General features: G+C 40.9%; 1 long non-coding RNA gene across 2 annotated transcripts in view; it reads right to left on the reverse strand.

Annotated features, from left to right (window-relative positions):
- The window catches only part of LOC132783091 (uncharacterized), a 44,397-nt gene that overhangs the window by 12,779 nt on the left and 19,367 nt on the right, over positions 1–12,251 (reverse strand). The window contains exons 2-4 of one of the 2 annotated variants that reach the window (XR_010910270.1): positions 8,879–8,968; positions 4,540–4,594; positions 4,283–4,407 (exon numbers count right to left, since the gene is read on the reverse strand). This is a non-coding gene — a long non-coding RNA (uncharacterized lncRNA). The remainder of the gene's footprint in view (positions 1–4,282; positions 4,408–4,539; positions 4,595–8,878; positions 8,969–12,251) is intronic. The other variant, XR_009632126.2, reaches the window with a different exon arrangement.

The following is a 12,251-nucleotide window of genomic DNA, read 5'->3' on the forward strand; positions in this document are numbered from 1 at the left end:
TCATAACAGTAGCAAAATTACTGTTATGAAGTAGTAACACAAATAATGTTGTGGTGGGGGTCAGTATAACATGAGGAACTGTATTAAGGGGTCACAGCATTAGGAAGGTTGAGAACCACTGCTCTAACTTGATTGCATTCTCCATCCAACATGGAAAAGCATCTCAGCGGCATGCATATATCTCAAGATACATCTACACTGAATAGTTAATGCAGTTTGACATCTCTTTAACTGCCCTGGCTCAATGCTATGCAATCCTGGGGAGTTGGATTCTGATGAGGCAACAGCTCTCTTTTTGGCATTCTATAGCATTAACTTCATCTATTCTACAGTTAACATAGATACACCCAAAGATGGCAGAGAGATGGTGAAATCAAGGCAATAATAGGATGCAAGGCAAACAAAAAACAGACTCAAAAGATTTCTTACAAACTTGATTTATATGGGAAAACTAGGGGAAGCCAAGAGTTTTATATATGTACAACCCAGGGCATTGGAATTTCACTGAATTTCTTTGTCTTTCTGCAGATTTCCAATTCCACCTTTTGCTCAAAATGTTGGGCATATGGGTATTTTAGTAAGAATAATGAACTTTAACTTTGATACTTGATGTCAATGCATCAAGGAAACAATAATGGAACCGAAAAGACCTCTCAAGTCTTTGGAAGAACGCTTCGCTATGTCCCATAAAGGCAATCTATTTTTAATGCCTGATTTCCTAGTTTTGCAAAGCAAGAGTAGTAGTAAGTAGTAGTCATTTTTATTGATTAGCCCTTAGGCCATATCACGATAAGAAACAGAACAACAAGGCCTGGCAAGACCTGATCACTCTCCATGTAGACACTTATAACAATACAGTAAATAATAATATGATAAGACATTATAAAACTGATAAAACTGGTAAACTGATCAAGCTGAGTATATACACCATATTTCCTTATCACCCCTACAATTCACCCCAATCAGCCCTACATATGTGGTTCTCAGATGTATTGTTTTGCTTAAGTACAGAGCTGTTTTATATGTTATTTTTGGGTCTTGGCCACACATAAAATATGTTGTTCTGATGTGCAATTCCCAATACATCGTCCGTTTGATATATGGACCAAGGTGGAAGTCTCTCACCTTTTGATACAATTTGCAATCAAATAATATGTGTGCTAGATCCTCAATTTCAGGTGCCCCGCAGATACAACTCCATTCATTATAAGGGATGCAGTTAAATCTCCCGTATCTAATAGGCTTGTTTGATCAAGAAAAAATTTGGTTCTAAACTCGCTTCGTTTCCAGGGGGCGCCAGCGTTTCGAATTTCTGAGGACTTCCGAAATTTAAGATTTCAAAATATCGAAATTTACGAAGTTTTGTTAATTACGAATCGATTCGTTAATGGTGGACGCGATTGCGCAATACGCTAAAAACACCTCCAAACGGGACAGGGGGAACTTCTGAAGCATCCCTTTCCCTCTGTTGCTGACTGTTGGTGATAAAACTTACAACTAACAGAAACCAAATTAAAATAAATTCAGGATTAAATTAAAATACATTAAGTTAGTAAAAATACAAATTAAAATCACTTAAAATTAATAAAATAATAAAATAATAACATAATAAAATAAATAATAAAATAATAAAATAAAATAGTAAAATAAGTAATAAGATAATAAAATATCTACAGGAGGAGGAGGAGGAGGAGGAGGATGGGGAGGAAAGGCAACGCTGGCACCTTTTCTCTCCTTCTTTCCCGTCTTAATAATTATGAAATAATTACGAAAATTTGGAAAAATTGTTTCAATTCTTAATTACTCTTCACACTATTCCTGCACGGCTCAATATTGGATCGTAAGCTAATTTAAATACGAATTAATAACGACTTTAGAAACTAACGAACACGATCAAACAAGCCTAGTATCTAACCATTGTCTCGAACTGATCAAATTTGGCTCGAGTGAATACCTCCCTAGGGCAAGAGCCCTATTTAGCTGAAAATACAGCATAAAGATGACCGATGTTATCAGTGTTTTACAACTATTATATAAAAGAGTCACACCTTAGTTGTTGCAAAAAGAATTAATTGCAATCTGTTCACGAACAGTAATAGGCATGTGCAATCCAGGTAAACCTTGACTCTTCTAGAGATATCTGTTTTCACTCCGGGGTGATGAAAGATCAGTTTTCTATCAGCCCATTATGGAGGGGGGGAGGTTGTTTCCCAGGCTCCCCTTCCCATCATTTTAGGCATTTGAGCTGTTTCTACTCTAGAGAAGAGGCACTCTGCTGCAGGCAGGCACCCTCGCTTTCTCTCCCACGCCTGCATGCCACACACACTTTTTCCAAGGCAAGGAGGCAAGTTCTGTTTCTTACTCTAGAGGAGGCACTTGGCTACAGGCAGGAACATATGCTTTCTCTCCCAGGCTGTGCCATACAAGCATAAATGCACTCTTTCCAAGGAAATTTAGCAGGCTTCCCACTTCCAGATAAGGAAGAGCAATGACCTCCTGAAAGAGGAAAGTCATTTTCAGGACATTTGGGTTTTCTTTTTGTTTTCTGGGGGATTAATAAAAAAGTGCCGAAAAGCAAAGGAGGAGCCGAGATTGGCTCCTGCTTGCTTTCGTGTCGGGTGGGTTTTTGTACCAGGAGGGCCTTACCGTTACAGGCTCCCGAAGTACTGAAGGTACCAAAATAAATGGAGTAAACGGAAAAAACAAATTCTATGCACAAGTCTAATCAGTAATGACTTAGGCCCACTTTGAATAAAATACAAGGTGAGGCAGCATAACTTCCTTTTTTAAAAATGTGCGCCATTCAGTCGGTTGAAGATGTAGCGAAGCACTAGTGGTCTTGTTCGAGAGGAGGGAGTATAAAGTTTTGCCCCGACACAGTTCAGCCGCCATCATGCGCTGGAACAGTGAGGAGCGTGCTTTTGCCATTGAGGCCTACTTTTCGAGCGGATTTGGAGTGGCCAGCCTGCTCTCCAGATTTGGCCCCTTGTGATTTTCTTCTATAGGTTTTTTTGAAATCCTGTGTTTATGTGAACCGTTCAAGGACCCTACAAGATCTGAAGACCAACCATCAAGATTATTAAGATCGTCTGGAGAGGCCCTGCTCTCGGTCCCACCGGCCTCGCAAGCGCGTCTGGTGGGGACGAGGGACAGGGCCTTCTCGGTGGTGGCCCCTCGACTCTGGAACTCTCTCCCACTGGAGATCAGAACCGCCCCTTCTATCCTGACATTTAGGAAACAGGTGAAGACTTGGTTATGGAGACAGGCATTCGACGAGTGGGCCAACACCCTGAGATATGGATGGAGGATGATGAGCAACGATTTTAGTGTGACGACTGACCATTATAGTTATTGATTGTAATTGCTGTTTTAATGTTTTACTGTAATATGTATTATGATGTTTTAATGTTTTACTGTAATATGTATTATGATGTTTTATTGATTGTATGTGATATTATGGTTGGAAACCGGTCTGAGTCCCTCAAGAGAGGTGAGAATGTAAGAAATGTGGCTTGAGACGGGTGGAGGGGAGCACTGAGGTGAAAAAAGGGGGGAAAAAAAAGAAAAAAGGGGAGGAAATGTCAAAGCAAAACAACAAAACAACATGTTAAAGAGGTTGATGTATAAAATGCAATAGTATGTAATAATTGTGATAAATCAATAAAAATATTTAAAACTCTCTCAAAAAAAAAAAGAGAGGTGAGAATGTCGGTATACAAAACTTTTAAATAAATAAATAAATAAATAAATAACATCCAGGAAGAAATTGCCAACATAACGCCTGCTATGCTGGCAAGAGTCATGACAAACGCCAGAAATCGGTTTACTCAGTGTATGGAGAATGGGGGACGTCACCTACCTAATTTGATCTTCAAAACTAGGTAAAACAAAACTTTAGGTATGTGCCTACATTATAAAAAAATAAAAAAATTCTGATTCATACAATGGGTTTTATTAAGTTTTGAAAAAAAGGAAGTTATGCTGCCTCACTCTGTATACAAAGAATTCTTATACCTTTGGCCATAGGCCTTTCATACATTGAACCTACCGCAACCGAATTCGCATTCTTCACTGTCACCTTTATGGGACCACAGAAAAACATAAAACTTCAGAATGGGGTAGTTATTTGATCCCCAAAATACTTTCAAATCCAATCTATCCTCCCTCACCTCAAAATTGTGATTCCTTCCATGCCAACATCTCTGCCCTCAAGAACTTTAAATAGAAGCTTTCCTTAGCAAAAGGCTTTCATATTATTATTATTCTGTATCATTTTACTCACCCTCCATCCCTCTAGGGTTGGTGTTTTTTTCTTGTTCTTTTGCTTTAAGGTATGTGACACTTATATGACTTTGGGAACATTTCCAAATTTCTCTTTAATGTGATGCTGGAGGAGTTCAAGTATGTCTACATGAAAAGGAAGGGAAGAAAATGCACGGGTAACTCGTTAAAGTTCTGTATTATCTTTAGAATTCTGAAGCATTTGAAACCTACAGACTTTAGGAACATTTCAATTGTCCTAATTAAGGTTTGACCCACCTGAGCTTTTTTTTTCATGGGTCTGGTTCTTATTTGCCCAAAATGATGTCCTTTCCTGCAAAGAAAGAAAGAAAGGTCTTCTTTTTGCCAGAATTCTCATGTCATTCCTCTCTTCTGGCACTCAGCATGATATTTTACCAGAATTTTCAACTTTTTTGCTGGTACGCTATAATTATCTACCATACTTGAAACCACTGGTGCGGTTCTTAAGAAAATAGACAAGCCAGGCAGCTTGAAGGAGAATTGGCCAATTTTTTCATCCATGCTGTTTTCTGCTCTGGTGAAATTTAAGCATCAATCTAGACTTTCCGAGGCACAGATATTTGGATTTCTGCTCTATTGAACTCTGATGATTTTGGGTGCTGGGTATAAATCAACACATTGGCTAGAATCATGCATATGTACTAGTAGGAAGCAAGAGTCCTGCTATATTATGCATCTGGAGTACTTCTGGATGCCGCATTTTAAGAAGGATATAGAGAAGTTGAAGTATGTTTGGAGAAGGCCATATGAATGACATGAGACATGGGAAACAAAGCATATGAAGAAAGGTTGAGGGATTTGGACATGTTCTGCCTGGCGATGAGAAGGCTGATGGGTTTCCTGGTTGCCCTCTTTAAATATCTAAAAGGTGGTCACAGAGAGGATAATCCAGATTTGTTATCTAATATCCCAGAATGCTTTTGAACTGTGGTGTTGGAGGAAAGTTCTGAGAGTGCCTTGGACTGCAAGAAGATCCAACCAGTCCATCCTCCAGGAAATAAAGCCTGACTGCTCATTGGAGGGAAGGATACTAGAGACAAAGTTGAAGTACTTTGGCCACATCATGAGGAGACAGCAAAGCCTAGAGAAGACAATTATGCTGGGGAAAGTGGAAGGCAAAAGGAAGAGGGGCCGACCAAGGGCAAGATGGATGGATGGCATCCTTGAAGTGACTGGACTGACCTTGAAGGAGCTGGGGGTGGTGACGGCCGACAGGGAGCTCTGGCGTGAGCTGGTCCATGACGTCACGAAGAGTCGGAGACGACTGAACGAATGAACAACAACATCCCAGAATGGGGTTAATGGGAGGATTGATTTCAAAGAATAATAAAGTAGGAAGAGACCACAAGCACCATCCAGTCCAACTCTCTGCTATATAGTCAACCCACATTTCAATTGAACCTAAAGATGGGAAGAGTGGATTGGAAATGAAGCCAACCACTTAGAAAGATAAGGAGGTCTCTTTCTCTGGACATCTTCAAAAAGAGTTTGGAGATGGGGATGTCCTAGCTGGAGAACCTGCATTCAGCTTGGGATTGGACTCAATGGTGAGGTCTCCTCTGGATGTCTCCAAAAAGAGTATGAGAACTACCTACTGGAGATGTGCTAGCTGGAGAATGTCCATGAAGTGGTTCTTGGACTCAATTATGTGGTTTATTTCTCTGGATATCTTCAAAAAAGAGCATGGAGAACTACTAGCTGGGGATACGTTATCTCAGACATGGGCAAATTCCCCCCCCCCCCAGGTGTTTTGAACTCCAACTCTCACATTGAAATTTGGCAGGTCAAAATTTGTGGGTCGAAATTTGCCCATGCCTACTCTAGCTGTATTAAGAATGGAATTTGATGCAATGACCTGGATTGCCCTTCCAACTCCCATTCTATGAATTTCCTATGGAAATGGTTGGGCATTTTTGTCCAATGCTAAATGCCCATATTCACTTCAAAGTGTCAGAAGCAAAGCTGCATCATTGCCGTGCAGATGCAACATTCACATGCTGCAAATGCCTATGTGCATTGAGGTGTGTGTTCGTTTGTTCACCTTTGCCACACATATAACTGCACATGTGGAGAGTGCCATTGTAAGATCTCAGCCTGGCCTTCAAACCAGCCTGTCAATTTCCAATGAGAGATTTTGCTGAACTCTTGCAGGTCACTGTTGTTAGTAGCAGGGGGTTCGGGGATTATTTTTTCGGTGATAATAAAGAATGTTTTCTTGTAATTTGGCTGCCTTCCACTCCCTCCCAGAGATGAGAGGGCTCTATAAACACTGGATAGGAGATTAACGCTGCTGTTCTAACCTCATAGAGCGATGCGAGCCTTGGAGAAGCCTTGCCCGCTGCCGATGGAGTGGCTTACAATGTCCTTTTTGTTTGGGCAATGGCACCGGATCAAAACCTAGAAGCACCAACCCTATTGAAAACATGGGTCCAATTTGACCCTGCCGGGTTCCCTCCCCATGCAACGGTGTTGGTCTGACAGAAGGAACGCTTGCCGGCTATTAATTTTCCCTCCCTTCTCACGGGGGAGTCTTCTCCAGTCAAAGCTGGGTGTCAGATCTATCTGGAAGAACCATTCCAAGCATCCAGCCGACTGTTTAATGGATGATGCCTTGAAATCTGGCACTTGGGCCAAGTAGGCCTAACAAATGAGAGGAGGGTAAGTGTCAAGGAAGGCTCTGTAGCAGATATTGTGTGAAAGTGCAAAGATGAGAAGGGAGATCGGAGACGATGCCCCACACGTTGCAAAGGACTTTTCTTGTAAAAGAAAAGGAGTAGCAACAGACTAGATGTAGGACAAAGCCATGCATTATTTTGATCTGGTTCTAAAGGAAGGCAGTGATTGATCTACTCCCATCTGCCAACCCAAATTACCTCTGCTCTTGAATCCTTCCCTCCTGATTTATCCATTTGTTTAGTCTTCACTCCTCCATTTATGCCAGCCTAAACTGCCCAGTGGTCTCAAATTAGCTTCTGAGCACAATCCAAAGTGCTGATGTTGACCTATAAATCCCTAAATGACTCCGGCCCAGTTTACCTGTCCGAATGGATTCTCCCCTATGAACCATCAAGGTTGCTAAGATCGTCTGGAGGGGCCTTGCTCTCAGTCCCACCACCCTTGCAATCGCGTCTGGTGGGGACGAGGGACAGGACCTTCTTGGTGGTGGCACTTGGGCTCTGGAACTCTCTCCCATTGGAGATTAGAACTGCCCCTTCCCTCCTGACCTTTAGAAAGTTGGTAAAAACCTGGCTCTGGAATTTGGCATTTGATGAGTGAGGCAATAACTCTTGACCACACGGACGGATGGGGATGAATAGTGATTGTATCTTAACGATTTGGCCTTATATAATTATATGATAGTACTTCAATGAGTTTATATTAGTGTATTATTGGATGTGATGTTTTTAAACTATTGTGTATGAATTCCTTTGTTGTAAACCGCCCTGAGTCCCTCGCTGGAGGTGAGAAGACCGGTATATAAAAGTTCTAAATAAATAAATAAATTCCTTCCAACCAGTCCACCTATTTTCCTTGCTGCCTCTTTTATTTGCATTATTGGTACTATTCCATTATCTATACAAAAGCCACTAGGCAGAATAGTCCATTTTACAGAGGGGAGTTGAAAGGGGGAAATAATTTCCCCCGTTTTTGCTGATTATTCCCCCTCCACCCTTTCCATATCATAAACAAGGGTAGTTTCCACGGTGGGGACGAGGGTGGGGGAATAACAGGAAAACAGGGAGAAATGGTTTACTCCTTCAACCCAACTTCTACCCCATAAAATGGACTATCCTTCTCTCTCTAGTTCCTCCTTGTGGCCTCCACCTGGATAACCGAAAAGAACTGCGTTTTGTAGAATGTTTTAAATATGTAGACCTCAGAAGCAAAGTTTAGCAAAGTTCCTTTCGGGGTTTACAACTTCCAACCAGCACAATGCAATAGTCCATAATCTAGTAATCCATAAACATCATATCCATCGATTACACAGAACTGGAGAGTTGCAGACCAAAAGTAATGTAATTTTGTATTGTCGAAGGCTTTCATAGCTGGAATCACTGGGTTGTTGTAGGTTTTTCCGGGCTATATGGCCATGTTCTAAAGGCATGGCCATATAGCAGGAGAAAATGCCTCTAGAACATGGCCATATAGCCCGGAAAAACCTACAACAAGTGTCAAGTTTGGTCCAGATCCATCGTTGTTTGAGTCCACAGTGCTCTCTGGATGTAGGTGAACTACAACCCCAAAAGATCCATCCTTGTTTAAGTCCACAGTGCTCTCTGGATGTAGGTGAACTACAATTCCAATGCCCACCCCTTCCAGTATTTTCTGTTGGTCATGGGAGACCTTTGTGCCAAGTTTGGTTCAATTCCATTGTTGGTGGGGTTCCGAATGCTCTTTGATTGTAGGTGAACTATAAATCCCAGCAACTACAAATCCCAAATGACAAAACCAATTGTAATTTTCTCAAGCTTTGGCCTTTTGTTGCCACCCTAATACCCTTCACCTCTGAGGAAAAAACTGTCTCTCCATCAAGGTGCAAACAAATAACTAACTTTCAACAACTATGAATATTTACCCAAGAAGAGGTAGGCTGAGAACTTTCCTTTAGCAGAAAGGCAAAGCTGACATCATGATTGCGGCTTAGTTGAGGTTGGCACAAGGTGAGCTCTTTCGAGAATAATAAAAACAGTCAATTAGAGGCATCAAATCAATTTAGATCACATGCTGCATTTAATTCCTTTAACCCTGTTTTTGGAGATGCTTTTGTTTATTCATAGTTTTCCTTTCATCACACTAATCAGCCTTTATGGTGTCCCTGAGCTCCTATAAACAGAAACACTACGAAACTCAAGTTGCATCTACATCAGGCACAGGCAAGCCTGAGCCCTTCAGGTGTTTTGGACTCCAACTCCCACAATTCCTAATAACCTACTGGAGGGACAAAGTTTGCCCATGCCTGATCTACATGGTAGAATTAATGCAGTTTGACATCACTTTAGCTCCCTTTGGTCACTGCTAGGGAATTGTGGGATTTGTAGTTTGGTGAAGCATCAACACAAGGCTAAAGGGCTTGTAAAACTATAATTCCCGGGATTCCCTGTCACTGAGCAGTACGTGGGAAAAAGATCTTGGAGTCCTCGTGGACAACAAGTTAAACATGTGCAAACAATGTGATGTGGCGGCAAAGAAAGCCAATGGGATTTTGGCCTGCATTAATAGGAGCATAGTGTCTAGATCTAGGGAAGTCATGCTACCCCTCTATTCCGCTTTGGTTAGACCACACCTGGAATATTGTGTCCAATTCTGGGCACCACAATTCAAGAGAGATATTGACAAGCTGGAATGTGTCTAGAGGAGGGCGACTAAAATGATCAAGGGTCTGGAGAACAAGCCCTATGAGGAGCGGCTTAAGGAGCTGGGCATGTTTAGCCTAAAGAAGAGAAGGCTGAGAGGAGATATGATAGCCATGTATAAATATGTGAGAGGAAGTCACAGGGAGGAGGGAGCAAGCTTGTTTTCTGCTTCCCTGGAGACTAGGACGTCTTCAAACTACAAGAGAGGAGATTCCATCTGAACATTAGGAAGAACTTCCTGACTGTGAGAGCCGTTCAGCAGTGGAACTCTCTTCCCCGGAGTGTGGTGGAGGCTCCTTCTTTGGAAGCTTTTAAACAGGGGCTGGATGGCCATCTGTCAGGGGTGATTTGAATGCAATATTCCTGCTTCTTGGCAGAATGGGGTTGGACTGGATGGCCCATGAGGTCTCTTCCAACTCTTTAATTCTATTATTCAATGAGCCAAGGTAATTATGTAGCCTGAAACTGGATTATTTCTACAGTATAGATGCATTCTATGTGGAGAAATGTTTAGCCATCCTGTGTTAAACATAGATACGATTTCTATGGAGTCAGATCCACTGAATATCCTGGTTCTTCCTTTTGCATAAATGAAGATCATACTTTGAAAATTGCCATTTTTCAAAGAAGTGAAACACGAAAGCATTCAATTTTGAAGCCTGGACTGCTTTTGACCACATCAAGCCAACATTATCATCTTTTTTTTTTTTTTAAAGAAAGGAAACAAATGGACAGATTTCTCTCTCTCTCTAGACACTGAGCTCTTTGTCACAGTCGCTTGGAGTGCCTTTTTCATGAGTAAATGCCAAAAAATAACAAATCTGAAGGAACGAGAAGAGATTTGCCTCCAGTTTAGCCTTCCCTGGAAAGGTTAAATCTGTGCCTTTACAAAACAGGATCAGTATCATAGAATTCGAGATTTATTTCAAAGGGAAAAGATATTCAGAATAGTTAGGGTTGTGCATTGAATTAGGATTTAAAATACTTATATATGCCTTTTACTTTTTGCAGAGATTCCTTTAACATTTTGAGGGTAAAAGGCTATGAAACACTGGTTTACGGAAGACCACATTTATATATAACTTATACTATAGAGAGAAAGAGAGATGACCCAATGGATCAAGATACAAAATGTAACGGAACAATGTTGACCAGTCCCTTTTAAAACCTTTCGTCCACTTTTTCAATGTCCAGATATGGCTCCAAAAAAGGTTAGATTATGGACGTCTTTGCAAATGTGGTCATTTTGGATTAAACAATGCGGATGTGAGTTTTGTCGATTGTGGTTTGGAAGTGGACGGAATAAAAACTAATCCTTATTTTGGGCAATTATTGGGTGATACTTGGTTTCCAGAAGCATAGGAAATTATTGTTTACATGAAGACAATTCTCTCTCTCTCTCTCTCTCTATATATATATATATATATATACACACACACACACACAAATTTAGAAGTGACCTCGGTAAACAATAATTCAGCCTCGAGGTCTGGAAGAGCAAGCAAATTCCAGATTGCTGTGTAAAAGCTTTCGGAGTATGGTTTGGTATGGATGGGTAGAAAATTCCTCTGGTCTGATGGGAAGTGGCATTTGGTTTGATTTTACTACTTTCTTCAGTCCAGGAAGAGTGAAAGAATGAAAGAATGAAAGAGAGTAAGAACGAAAGAAAGAAAGAATGAAAGAAAAAAAGAAAGCAAGAAAGAAAGGAAAGGAAAGGAAAGGAAAGGAAAGGAAAGGAAAGGAAAGGAAAGGAAGAAAGTCCGACTGAATTGCAATCCGTCCGTTTCATATTTTCTCTGCCATTCTCCTTTCCAAAACCAACCTCAGAAAAATGTGGATTTGTTGTGTTTTCCTTTCATTATTGTTTAGCCAGCAATTCTGCCAGCTTCTCGTTGGGATGTTTCAGAATATATATTCTGAAATACCCCAATAAGAATTTGGTAGAATTGCTGGCTAAACAACAATGAAAGGAAAACACAATACATACACACACACACACACGAGAGTGGGTCAAAAAGTTTTGCCTCCTGTGTCATAAAACCTTATGCATGAACCTGTAACACCTGGCTAAACAACAATGAAAGGAAAACACAATACACACACACACGAGAGTGGGTCAAAAAGTTTTGCCTCCTGTGTCATAAAAACCTTATGCATGAACCTGTAACGGCTGAAGTTGCTTCAGATCATTACCTAAACTGTCCTCTACATAAAACTACTGTTCAACACACATTTGCACCATCGTTGAATCCTGGCATCAGAACCATTTTGGAAAAATTCAGGATTTTGCTTCATGACCCATGGTTTTAAAGCTGTTTTAATATGTATTGTCGAAGGCTTTCATGACCGGAATCACTGGGTTGTTGTAGGTTTTTCCGGGCTATATGGCCCTCCAGAACATGGCTATATAGCCCGGAAAAACCTACAACAACCCACTGTTTTAATATGATTCAGTGTCAGACTACACAGAGAAGTCAGAGGTCCTCCGAAAGACCTAAGTGGTTTCAGATTCAATGACTTGAAAGAGGCAGAACTCACCCTCGTATGTATATATAGTGCCTGTGTATGTGTATATTCATACATAGACACACATAC

Source organism: Anolis sagrei, chromosome 8 (assembly GCF_037176765.1).
Source record: "Anolis sagrei isolate rAnoSag1 chromosome 8, rAnoSag1.mat, whole genome shotgun sequence".
NCBI lineage: Eukaryota > Metazoa > Chordata > Lepidosauria > Squamata > Dactyloidae > Anolis > Anolis sagrei.